We start from the raw sequence: 13,551 nt of genomic DNA, 5'->3' as shown, positions 1-13,551 counted from the left end.
TTTTCTTCCCAGTGATCAAGAGGGGAAAAACTCAGTACCTCTCAGTTTGGAAGTAACCTTTCAGTTAGGGAAAAGACAAAGGTTACAGATAGGGCATGGCTATCATCATCTAAACCCTTTGTCAGATTATGTGGACAAAGCACGGCAACTGTGCAGTAAAAACCTCCTATTTTACTTCAGCTTTTCTCTACTATTTCTTAACTGTTGCTAACCGATATCGGCATGAAGGCAATGGCCTTTTTTTATCTGGCTTGTCCTCAGCATCTCACATTGAGATATTTATTACTGCCCCTAAACATGAAGCCACTGGTAGAATTGTTCTCCATTAATCTATCCAACAACAGCTTCTAGGTCAGTAGTTCTGACCATAACTTCCAGTAGTTAGTTTCCTAAATTAGGAATCCATTTATGTGAAGAAGTATTTTCATTTCAGCTACTGTGCTTTGAATCAACTTTACTGAATAATTCTGACACCAAATGGGACAATGGTTAAAAATCCAAAAATTACCTTCATTTGCTTAAGATAGTTTATATGCCCCCGTTATATCTTTCCTCACTTTACTTGTCCATATCACCATCTAAGTAGAATCCTCAAATGCTCTACCCAGCTTTTCTGCTTGGAAACAGACTCCAGCTCCTTATTTGTACCTGTAAAATCCATACCACTGGTTCCCAGCCTTGGGTCACCAGATGTTCTTAGACTACAACTCTCAGAAAATGTGGGCAACCTTGCTGGTAGTGAAGGCTTCTGGGAGTTTTAGTTCAAGAACATCTGGGTAGCCAAGGTTGGGAACCACTGCTTTATATCAACCATCCAAACACTTGGCTGTCATAATAAAATAGCAGTGAGATGTCCAACTTTGGGTGTGACACAAAATTATTCTAGTTTACAAGGGGGCTGCTGTGTTATTCTGATGTAGTAAAAGCAAAATGGCATCTTGTGGGTCTTAGAAGACAATTTTTTATTTGGCATAAATTTTCATGCAGTGTAGCTTGTGTCTTCAGATGTATGGAGTAGCTTCAGTAGGCAGACATTTATATGTACAGGTGGAGTAACTGAAATACAGTGGTGCCTCCACTTACGAACGTCCCTACTTATGACCAATTTGACTTATGAACAGCTCTAGTCGCAAAATTTTGCTTCTGCTTGCGACCGGATCTTCCACTTATGAACAGAAAAAGGCAGGGAAAAAAGGTGGGAAATTCAAGTTGCTATTTGTAGGGGGTGAAAGAGGCTGCTTCTTTGTAGCTCTTTCGCCCAGGCAGTTAGAGAGGGTGCGATTCGAGGAGGCTGCCTGCTAAGGTAAGGTGCTGCTTTATGCTTTTAGAAAACTGTTCTTGGTATTTTTGCAGTATGGTTTTCGGCTGGGAGGGTTATGTTTCTGTGCTGTGTTGGGTTTTAGGGAGGATTTGTTTGTTGTTTAATTTTTTCCCCCATTTCCGATGGGGGGGTTGGTTGCTTTTTGGAGTGTTTTTTCCCATTTCTGATGGGTCTTGGGGGATTTTTTTGTCTCCCCATTTCTGATGGGTCTTGGGGGGTTTGGTTGCTTTGGGGTTTTTTTCCTATTTCCAATGTGTCTTGCATGCTTCCGTTGCTTTTTGCTTTGTTCTCTTTGCATTTCTGATCTGCTCCCTTTGCTTTCTGTGCATTTCTGACCTTGTCCTTTTGTTCTCTGTGCCTTTTCAATCTGCTCTCTTTGTTTTCTGTGCTTTTGCAATGAGTCTTGCATGCTTCCCTTGCTTTTTCCTTTGCTTTCTGTGCATTTCTAACCTTTTCCCTTTGTTCTCTGTGCATTTCCAATCTGCTCCATTCGTTTTCTGTGGTTTTGCAATGAGTCCTGCATGCTTCCCTTGGTTTTCTTCCCCCCCTTTTGCCAGAAGGGAGTAATCACATTTCCAATGAGTCTTGCAGTGATTTTGTGTCTGTGTGTGTGTGATTTTTTCTTTGGCCGGAATGGATTAATCGTGTTCCAGTACATTTGAATGGAAATGGTGCTTCGACTTATGACCATTTCGAGTTACGACCATCATTCCGGAATGGATTATGGTCATAAGTCAAGGCACCACTGTAACGGCTCTTTCATTTTGGGATATAGATTAACATTTGAATTAAACAGCCAGTGGTAATAAGAAAGAAAAGAACAGGCAAATTCTCCCAAGTAGAAGTTCCCAGAGGCTGTGCCTCTTGCCTTTCCTACCTGGAGCGGTAAAGAGGATGTAGAACTGGTTCTTCCTGCATAGAAAGACCCAAGAAGAAAATGTAAAGCATTTGAAGGTGTGTTAGCTTGAGAAAAATAGGTAATGAAGTAGCACAAGCATACTATTCAAAGATGTATATTTAACATTATCTACAGTGTGGGAAATGTGGTTAGAGAAAGGGTTTCCCCACCCCCACCCCTTCTCAGGCTGGCCCTGCCATCTGACAGAATTAAAGAGCCATATTGGGCAACTGATTGAGGGTGTCATGAAACAGAAGCATTACTGAATAATCATCATAATCACTATTATCATTATTAACTGTATGGTAGCTTTATCTGCCATATAGTTATGATTAATAAAGAGCTAACCTGGATGAATGTTTGAAGCTTTTCTGTTTTCTCTTTGGCAAGCTTCTTGTTCTGGCCTTTATTTGCTGGTGCTGCACTACTAAGTCTCAGTACTGTACTGCCACTTTCCAAATTTTCATATCTTTACTTGTGTCTTCACTCTGGCAGATAGTATAGAGTGGCACATGGGATGAAGAGCATGGTTTTCTAGGGCCCCCAGCTCTTCAGTAGAACTAGCGGATGATGAAACCCATCTGATGTGAAATTAACATTCAGGGGAACATCTTTGACCAGAACACCAAGACTCGGTGAGTGTGAATTGATAAGTAACGTACTGTATTTCTTAAAGCATGCAGGAGCTGTCTTCTTAATGGCCACTCTTTCTTTTTTGTGACTTGATGGTTTTTCTTAAAGACCTAACTAGAAGGTTGGGGAAAGTTGGTCTGCTGTGTACTGTGAGTTCAAACTGTTAAATTGTTGATGATCACTAGCTTTAAATGTATATATACAGTATATCACAGAAATGAGTACACCCCCCTCACATTTCATAAATATTTTAGTATATCTTTTCATGTGACAACACTGAAGAAATGACACTTGACTACAGTGTAAAGCCGTGAGTATACAGCTTTTATAACAGTGTAAATGTGCTGTCCCCTCAAAATAACACCACACACAGCCATTAATGTCTAAACCACTGGCAACAAAAGTGAGCACACCCCTAAGTGACAATGTCCAAATTGGGCCCAAGTAGCCGTTTTCCCTCCCTGGTGTCATGAGACCCGTTAGTGTCACAAGTCTCAGGTGTGAAGGTGGAGCAGGTGTTATCACTCTCATTCTGTCAGACTGGTCACTGGAAGTTCCACATGGCACCTCATGGTACTGAACTATCTGAGGATCTGAAAAAATTGAATTGTTGCTCTACATAAAGATGGCCTAGGTTATAAGAAGATTGCCAAAACCCTGAAACTGAGCTGCAGCACGGTGGCCAAGACCATACAGCGGTTTAACAGGACAGGTTCCACTCAGAACAGGCCTCGCCATGGTCGACCAAAGAAGTTGAGTGCCCGTGCTCAGTGTCATATGCAGAGGTTGGCTTTGGGAAATAGATGTATTGTTATTTTGAGGGGAAAGCACATTTAAACTATTATACAAGCTGTATACTCACTGCTTTACATGGTAGCCAAGTATAATTTCATCAGCATTTTCACATTAAAATATATACTAAAATATTTATGAAATGTGAGGGGGTGTGCTCACTTCTGTGATATACTGTATATACAGTGGCTTTTACAGGTTGTTCTCTTACCTTAAATTGTTCAATAAAGACAGACTTCCAAATTGTTGTCTGTGAGTTTTTCCATTTAAAATAGCAGGGAAGTCCTCAAAGAGAGAGCAAGGGAAGAAGACAGAGATTCCATTTATAGCCAGAAGTTATGGTTGAAGCTATATCCTCCAAAACAAGGTAATTCAGACCACAGATCAATTCTTCTTCTCACTCAAAGCATGAATCCGTTGGTGCATCCTTCTTGTACCTTACCTTTCACCTCAAGTAAACACTAGAGCCGTAATTAGACTGGCCACCCAATCTTTGTATATTGCATTGCTAGCAATGGAGAAGAATTGAAACACAAGCTTTGATAGCATCAACATCTACAGAGAGCAGCTTTTCAACACAGTCCTATTCCAATTGATCCGTGGTTATGAGAAGGAAGTCTGATTGTGCTTAATGGACATAGTCTGAAGTTGAGAAGATGCATAGGTTTGCACTTTATTTATTTATTTATTTATTTATTTATTTATTTATTTATTTATTTATTTATTTATTTATACATACATACATACATACATACATACATACATACATACATACATACATACATACATACATACATACCCCACCCATTTACATTTCTCAGGATGATGGAAATACAGGGGCAATTGTACTCTTAGTTCCTTCCACTATCTGTTCTACCTGTTTCTACATGATTCTCAAAGAAGAGGGCTACCAACGTGATCAACAAAGCTAATGCAATCTGCACTAAATATTATGTCACCTTACTGATAATACTCCATGCTGGAAAATAAATGACTATACTTCTCCACTTCTGAAATCTCAGATGTTATTTGACATAGAGTTGTAGTTATCCACAGTATAGAGACTCTGATACAGCTCTTGCGTTTACTTGGAGTAGCAGTTCAGATACAAACAGGGACTGTGAATGGGGCCATGTCTAGACATTTCTTGAGCAATTATAGGTGAATTATGTCTAGCTTTAATAGTTGTAGTCCTACAATCTTAACTGTAGCTTTAGACCAGATATTTCTTTCTCCTTGGGGAATCAAATTTGAGTGAACGTCTTGTGTTTACTTGTGGTGGATGTTAAGGTACTAGAAAGGTCTACCATTGTGCCCATAGTTTGAATTAGAAGCAGCGGGCTGATATGTGGTCAAACCATCTTTCCTTTTTGATATAATTTCAACTATGAGTGTTACTATACAAGCATTTTTTTTGCTATTTGGTTTCCTCTAAAGTTGGCAGTCAGATGATGCCTTTGCTAGAGTGAACCAGCCCTGCCCCAGAGTGCTCCTACGCACAGCTTTCTGGAGCCCTATCACTAGCATCTACTTTTTTGGTGTGTGTAGGATCAGTCTGTTTTTGGTTTATTTCCAGCATGTGCATCACTGGAAATAAACCAAAGTGAGTCTTCCACTGTCAATTTGCCTTCCTCTTTGAATTTCCCGTGTGGTGATGTGGCTTAAGAAAACAGTTATTTCACAATACAGTATTGGGAAGTTAAGCAATTCCTCTGCTCTTCCATGGAGGGAGAGAATAATGTTTTAATTTTTTTTTTCACAGTATCGGGTAATTACTGATGTGTTGCATCACTTATAACAAATAAAATAAAAATTGAAAACATCTTCCCAGAACCTCCCCACAGCCAAATTTATGTACTGATATAATATATAATGTAATAAATTAATAATTTATAATAAATATATAAATTATAATATATAATATATTTTTGTGATCACTGTGTTGTTTTACTTACAAAGTGCTTTGCAGACTAAAAGGTCAGAAGGTAGGATATGTATCAATATATTCATGGGATCCAGATGAGTAAGTCAGTGGAAACTGGTTCGTAGTTAAATCAGTGGAATTTAAGTTATGGTTAATTTATAGCCTGCATCTTGAAAGTTGTACCCCACATGTCCTGTGCTAAGGCTTCCATGGTCATATCCACAAGATGAAAATTATATTGGATAAAAAAACTCTGTGGTGCTGTACATGATATAGACAACGTGAAAAAGACTACTACTGTTTATTATAGCTTCAATTTAAAATTTCATTCTTTGCTGTTGCATACTATTGATTTGTAACACTTTTGCAAAACCCAATACTGTATGATTTGGGCATTCCATTATGAAAAATTAATGTTTCTCTCTAGCTGATGTATTGGTCAAAGACGGTAATTACAACTTAACAATGGAAAATTGTCATTTTTTATTGTGAAGTATCATTAGAAATAAAAGCGTTATGCTCAATCATGTGTAGTGGGTTTGGAGCTTGATTTTTGAAAATCAAATTTAATTTATTCCATTTAGTGTAAAAGACTAGTGAAAAATAATTTTATTTGACTTTTTTGTGTAAACACTCCATAGCTTCTAAACAAAAAACATTACATACTGTAGAAAAGGGGGGCTTTTGTTAGCATGCAGACCTCTGAAAATATTACACTATGCTAATCATTGTAAATTAAGGCTTTATATAAATGTAAGAATTAGGTTGTACCTTTATCGAATCACTTAAAAATCAGACAAATTGCAAGCTTCTGTGGGTAAAATCTCACTTCCTCAGGCTGTGCGTGGAAGTTTTATGGATAGTGCAGAAAAAATATTCCCAAAAATTTACGGCAGATGTCCATGCTGAGTCTGCTTGTATAAGATGAACCCAGATTTAGGGCTCAATAACACATGCCAAAAGAACCCCAGTTATATCATTTCTGCTGCTATTCATGTCATTTGATAGATTTCTGTTCCCATGACATGCAGGTAAGATTGATTTTTTTGGCCAGCCAATCAGGTTTTTTCTACCTCACCAGCAGTGTTGTTTTACAATGTACTGATCATGTATTGCTTCAATCCTGATTGTTTCAGCATGTATGAATATAGCTGTCAATTTATTTACTTTGCAAAGGGGGTGGGTTTTAGGCCACTGCACTTGTGCCCCTCTAAAAATAAATAAAGGGATATTGATAAATCACTTGTAGAAAAAAACAAGCAAGAGCAAAAAAAAAAACCACAAATATTTTGCTTAGAAGGAGACAGCCCCCCCCCCCCGTGGGTGTAATAAAGGAAAAGGGTAATACGGTTTGAGCAGAGAAATGGATGTTTCCTGCTTTGAATTGTTGAGGGGAGAACGAAAGGGGCATTGCATTAGTGTCTTCTCTCTTTTTTAAAACCCTGTTCTTCACAATACTTTGCAAGTCTTTTAAAACCTGCTTCCTTCTCTTGATGCTGTTCAAAAGGGAAAAGAAAACTTAAAGCCAAGAACTGAGAGGGAGAGATATGCAGGGAAATAAGGGAAAAGAGGGGAGGAAGGTAGAAGGAAAAGGGGAGGAAGAAAAAGAGAACGTGGAGAAAAGAATTGGGAACTGGGGGAAAAGGGAAGGAAGGAACAACCGCAGGTGACATATATCACCAGGCTGTGCACCGACTAACAGAAGTGACAAGAAAATGGCAGTATATCAATTAGAAATTATTTTTAAAAGACAAAATCTTAGGGCAGCAGAGACCCCAAGAAACAGGATGGCAAATGAATCAATTTATATGAGATGGCACATGTAGGCTACAGAACAGATACAAAGAGCAAGAAATGTACCAATTGAACTGATAGCCATGTGAATGGGCCCAGCAATATATATACACTACATGACCGCATGTAAAAATGTATCCAATCAAAAAAGGGATTAAAGTACAGTGGTGCCTCGCACAACGATGTTAATTGGTTAAAAAAAAAACCCGTTCTGTGAAACATCGTTCTGTGAAACACCATTTCCCATAGGAATGCATTGAAAACCGGTTAATTCATTCCAATTGGAATGGATTGCCGTCCTTAAGCGAAAATCCCCATAGGAAACATCGTTGAGGGAAACGCGGTTCCCCAGTTGAAATGCATTGCCGTCCAATGGCTTTCAATGGAGAAAACAAAAAATCACCAAAAATTAAGAACGCCTCAGAACAACACCAAATTAAGTTTGCATAGGTTTCAGGAGGTGGGCTAAGGATAGCAAGCATTTAAAACACTTTCCGAACAGTTTAAGGCACTTTTACAGGAGCGAAAAGGGACATCATTGTGCGAAAATTCCCCATAGGAAACATCGTTGTGTGAGGCGGCAAATTTTTCAGGAAAAGCCATCATTGTGTGAATTTATCGTTGTGTGAGGCACTCATTGTGCGAGGCACCACTGTAATTGGTATAACTAGGTTCTTTTGGCATGTGTGATCAAGCCCTCAGGATGCAATCAGTCAGGAGATGTGTTCTCAGGCATCCTTCCTCGTAAGCATGGTTGCAACTTTCCATCCCAAACTGCAAACAAAGGATTTGTGAATTACTTGATATCTGCCACCCCCACACCATCCCATTGCTTGCTGATGAAGAATGAAGTTTCCTTTGGACTGCAAGGAAAACAATTCAGAGATATAACAACCTCTATTAGAAGACTGGGGTTTATATATGAGCTAAAGGAGAAATGTGTATGTAAAATAGATTGGATATTTAATGGTGCAAGAAAATGGTCTCTGTGAACTCTCCCTAAATGTCCTAGCAGTTCATCCGCATTTTAGGAGATGCCTGAATTTTTACATAGTTACATACTCTGTTCATTAAGCAGGGTTAGCCCTATTCATTTTGTTGCCTGTGACAGAACATGAAATGGCATTCCCCACTCCAAATTAAGGTATATAGTACCTCAAGCAAGCCATGTTATTTTTGCATGTGAGGTACAAGGTCCCATAAGTCTCCCAATCCTTAGCAGTAAAGATATGGCAAGTCTGTGTTCTGCCAGAACACCCCAAATTTGTTGCCCTCAAATATGCTCCCTTGCTCCACCTAATGGTAGGGGTAGCCCTCTCTCTACCTATGTGACATATGAGGATGAACTCTTATACCTTATTTATTGCCCATCGCCATGAGAAAGGAGGTCAGTTTCTGAAGGGGCCACACTGTTTAATGGAAGCAACATATGCAGAACATGCTGGTACACATGAGCTCCACTCAATTGAATAAAATTTAGACGTAGCAATATACTTAACAAGAAGGCCACTCACTGATCCTGAACCTACAGTTATGGAGAGTGATCCATACTCTTACAGCATTTTACTATTCTCTCTAGGCAACAAGGTCTGTGAACCATGGCTTGATATAATCTTGTCACAATTATTACAGAGACTTGTGATTCTGTGTCACTTGATAGGCCTTCCCTCACGGCTCTTCATAAAAGAGGAAAGAGTGGACTGAGGTAAAATCATTTTTAACTACAATACAACCCTTTTCTATTTGCAGTGTTTCTTATTCTTAAATGACAAACACGATAACTTTCCAATATGTACATAATAACATTAACTGATTACTTCAGACCAGTATCATGCTCTGCTTGTTGTTTCAACACAGTTGATTTTCCAGCTTTCCTTCTCTCATCCTTTTCCCCTTCCTCTTGGCCTGCTGCTTTCTGTCACAGCCAGTAAAGCATATTGGCTGGAGGTGTCATTAGCATTGGAAATACATATTTTCAGGAATGAAATTATGACCTTGGGCCTAACCTACCCCACAGGATGGCTGGAAAAATAAAATAAGCAGAAGGAACTTATATGTTGCCTTGGAGGAGGACAGGATACAAACAAAACAGGAGCCCTACATCCAGTTAATGGCTCTTTCGCACATTACTCCATTTAAGGCTGATGATGCCACCAGCAGCATCATTTTTTCAGAAGTAAAAGATTTCCATACATTGAAAATCCTAGAGCTCCCAAGGAATATATTTCATTGTAAGGAAGCCATTGGGAGTCAAGAGACATCAGGAGGTCTTTCATTACTGAGGATCACAACTGCCAGTAAAGTCATCCTGTCAGCGGCATCTTTTGGTAATTAAAGTTTCCCCTTGTCCCCCAACAGCTTCCCAGGGATGAAAGCGATTCCACAGAAGCCTTGACGCCTTTGGAGGAGAATTGAAAATGTTTTATTTCCAGAAAAGGGCTGTCACTGCCCTCATCAGCTTTGTGTGGCATAATATATGGAATAGGATTTCAACCACAGAATCAGTGGAAACTTCATTAGCTGGCAATTACAAGTTTCATTGATTCAATATGTTTCATCTAGCTGGACTAACAATTAGATTTTGTTCTGTCCTTTCCTTTATATAATTTTTCTACTGTTTCACTGTTTTGCAAATCTACTATGTTGCTTCTATTGCTCCTTGGTTAGACCATCTTTATGCTCTATTCCTCAAAAATAATGCAACAATTAAGCAAATTGCAGCTAGATACCCTTTTGCTTACCTTACCCAATCAGTACCAAAGAGTGTATCACCACCCACCATCACCCTTTCCAACAAATCTATTAGCTTGAAACGTGATACGGATTTTTAGGGACATGGTGGTGCTGCAGGTTAAACCGCAGAAGCCTCTGTGCTGTAAGGTCTGTAGATCTTCAGTTGTAAGATCGAATCCATGTGACGGAGTGAGCACCCGTCGCTTGTCCCAGCTCCCGCCAACCTAACGGTTTGAAAGCATCCAAATGTGACCAGATAAATAGGAACCACTTCGGTGGGAAGGTAACAGCGTTCCGTGTCTAAGTCGCACTGGGCATGTGACCACGGAAGATTGTCTTTGGACAAATGCTGGCTCTATGGCTTGGAAACGGGGATGAACACCGCCCCCTAGAGTCGAACACAACTGGACAAAAATTATCATGGGGAACCTTTACCTTTACCTATGATACAGATTTGGTTAGGGATGGACAGACATCAAGCTTGCAGGATGTACTCTGCTTAAGTGGCTCTTGAGAGCCACTTAACCAGAGACAAGTGCAACACCATGGTAGAGGCAGGTGGACGTAGGCTAACGTTAAGTAACAAGGTGTAGGTGAGCACACACTCAGCCAATTGTTGGTCAATAGGAGAATCAAGCTTACAAACTCACACAAAATCCTGTTCCTGACTTTCTTCACCAGTCTTTCCCTACAAACTTTTGTGTGGAATAATGGTAATGAGGGCAAGCGGGTGCTAGATCAAATCAAAGCTGAACTCTGTCTAGCAGTAAAAATTGCTGAGCAAAGTTTATTGTACTTTGGGCCTATCATCAGAAGACAAGACCTGGTTACTTGTCTGAGCACCTTTCCCCAAAGTGCCACCAGATCCTCCTAGGTAATGCAACTATGGGTGGCCACTCTGAAGGAGGCTAGGAAATCATCCATGCGAAGTCAGGCCTTTTCTGCGGTGGCATCTGTACTTTGCAACCATCTTCCAGTTGAGTGGTGCCTGGTCCCCTCCCTCCTAATTTTAGGAAGCTAGTGGAGATGTGGCTCTTTAGAGAGGTATTTCAATTCAGCCTTGGCTGATTGACATGGCTCTTGCTTTGCCTCCTACATGGAATATTTTGCCTCTTGCTTTAGGCTGTGTTTAACTTTTATGTATTTATTTATACAGCAAGTTATTATTTTTTTCTTTTGTGTTTTGTTTTATCATGCTGTAAACCGTCAAGAATAGTGCTTTGCATTAATGGGGCAGTATAAAAGTTAAGTAATTAACTAAATAATAAATTTGAAAGACAGTAATGCTAGGAAAATTTGAACAAAGTAAGGATGAGGGAAACCAAACATGAGATGGATTAACTCAGTAAAGGAAGCCAGGGCCTCTAGTTTGCAAGTACTGATCAAGACTATTAATAATAGGAACGTTTGGAGATACACACAGTTACTATACATCAGAAATGACTTGATTGCACATCATGGGACAGGGGCTGCTTTTTCATTTCTTGCTGTTCCCAGACAAATTGTTCCAGAATACCTTGTTAATCTTCTGCCTACCCACCTAGGAGAACAGGATCTACTTTCTGCCTATCTACAGATAAGGTAATATGACTGAAACCCTACCCCCCCCCCCCCCCCCCGTATTTAACTTTCAAGTAATCTATACTGGTTTTGGTTGAAAGCCACCCAGAGTAGTGGCCTAGCCACTTAGATGAGTGGAGTAAAAATATAAATAAAATAAAATTTAAAAAGCTTTATCTCTGAGCAGCAGGCATGAATTGTTTGAGCGTGAGCAAGATAAAGACTTAGTTTGCCAAGGGGAATGTACCTCCACTCACTCATACCTTAACCATCTGTCTGAATTGTAGAGTTTTCAGAGGAGCAGAAAAGGATGGATGGGGAGGTTAATGGTCTCATTATGTCTACTGTTGGTTAGTAACCTCTTTTTGCCCCTCATTATGTCATCTGTACAGACCACAGAGCTGTAAAATGTACCATGCTGCAGTGCTTCTTCCTAGCAGACATGCACCTTAAAGAGATCATCTGGCAGAATTTAAGATACGTTTGTCTATACATCTGTATGTAAGTAAACACACACACACACACACACACACACACACACACACACACACACACACACACACACACAAAATTTCAAAGGAGCATTGTAGGAATGAGGACTGTAAACATAGAAGACAATGGATATCAGCCTGCAAATAAATGGGATGATTAAAAAATAATAATGCATAAAGAAATGGTTGGTTGTTCTTGCTTACCACATGGATTGTGCATCTGCAGAATTCTGAATGGGAGTTGCTTTTAAAACATACCTTGCAGGTATCTTGTCTTGAGACAACTGGGCCTCAGGGACCAGATGCAGGTCCAGGGCAAGAAAAGATGAGGCAGGAAAGTACAATATCTTCCTCCCTAAATTCAGTGCATCCTGCCTTCTCTGGGGTACAAACTAGAATTAAAATAATAAATAGGACTGAAAAGAGCTTGTGTAAATAACTGGTTGCTCTGAAGTGTGAAACCCTTTTAAAATACTTTACTGGCTTTGTGTCAGCATCCAAATCATGCACAAATGTTTCAAATTTTCTTCCAAAGCCAGTTTCATCCCAGGTTTTCTTTAAATGTATAGTGTTTTGGCATCTTTCTCTCTCACTTGTTATGCTTTGACAGGCCTCTGCCTGTGACTTACAGGTGATCTGTGACCTACCCAGCTGCACCATTTCCAGCCATCTGTGTATCTCTAGCTGCTTCAAAAAATTCTTGCCTTTCTTCCATGTGACTTCTTACTCATGGAACTGTTTCCAGAACACCTTGGTGAGTCCAACCCACTCCTCCATCAATTTCTTCATCAAATTCCAGCTGTGGCACAAACCACAAATGTACGGACAACCAGCGTGATAATAGGGGTTAAGACAATTGGACAGAAATACAAGAGACACAGATTCAAGTACTCACTTAGCCATGAACATGAGGGTCAAATTCGATTACACACTTCACAACATTTTAGAAGAGGTGCTCCCACAAGTGATTTTCCTTATCTCCAAATCCAACATTTAGTGTGCTCCGGTTTTTGATTGGTGATTGGAAAGTAACGATGTGCTCAATTTGTAAGTTCAAGTATAATAAAGCACATAACACTGATAAACTTACATGTTACATTAGACTTTGGGAACATCCCATAATGTATGGGGAAAGTGTGGCCTGTTGCTTTCTATTAGAATAATATTAAATGGTCCTGGCTAAAAAAAGGCATCCTTTAAAAAATTGCTTCCCCCTCCCTCGCCAGTTTTGACGCAAACTTTCAATAAATACAAGTATTTCTGCACTCTAGTTTGCTTTCTGAGTAAGGAAAACCGGTGTAAGGGAAGCAAACAACTGTGCATACATGTATAAACAGTTAGGATTTCTAGGATCTCCATTAGCACAAGTCTGCTAAGCCCTTAAGGCGGTGGCTAGAAAATCACC

The 13,551-nt window shown here is 39.6% G+C and overlaps 1 long non-coding RNA gene across 1 annotated transcript; it reads left to right on the top strand.

The window, feature by feature from the left end:
• Positions 1–11,261: 11,261 nt before the first annotated feature.
• Positions 11,262–12,894, top strand: LOC144588475 (uncharacterized). Its single transcript, XR_013544057.1, has 3 exons — positions 11,262–11,676; positions 12,048–12,156; positions 12,757–12,894. It is a non-coding gene; the product is annotated as an uncharacterized LOC144588475 (long non-coding RNA).
• The last annotated feature ends 657 nt before the right edge of the window (positions 12,895–13,551 follow it).

Source organism: Pogona vitticeps, chromosome 3, assembly GCF_051106095.1.
Source record: "Pogona vitticeps strain Pit_001003342236 chromosome 3, PviZW2.1, whole genome shotgun sequence".
Lineage (NCBI taxonomy): Eukaryota > Metazoa > Chordata > Lepidosauria > Squamata > Agamidae > Pogona > Pogona vitticeps.
The sequence above is the reverse complement of the archived record's forward strand: the minus strand, read 5'-3'. Positions and strand labels throughout refer to the sequence as shown.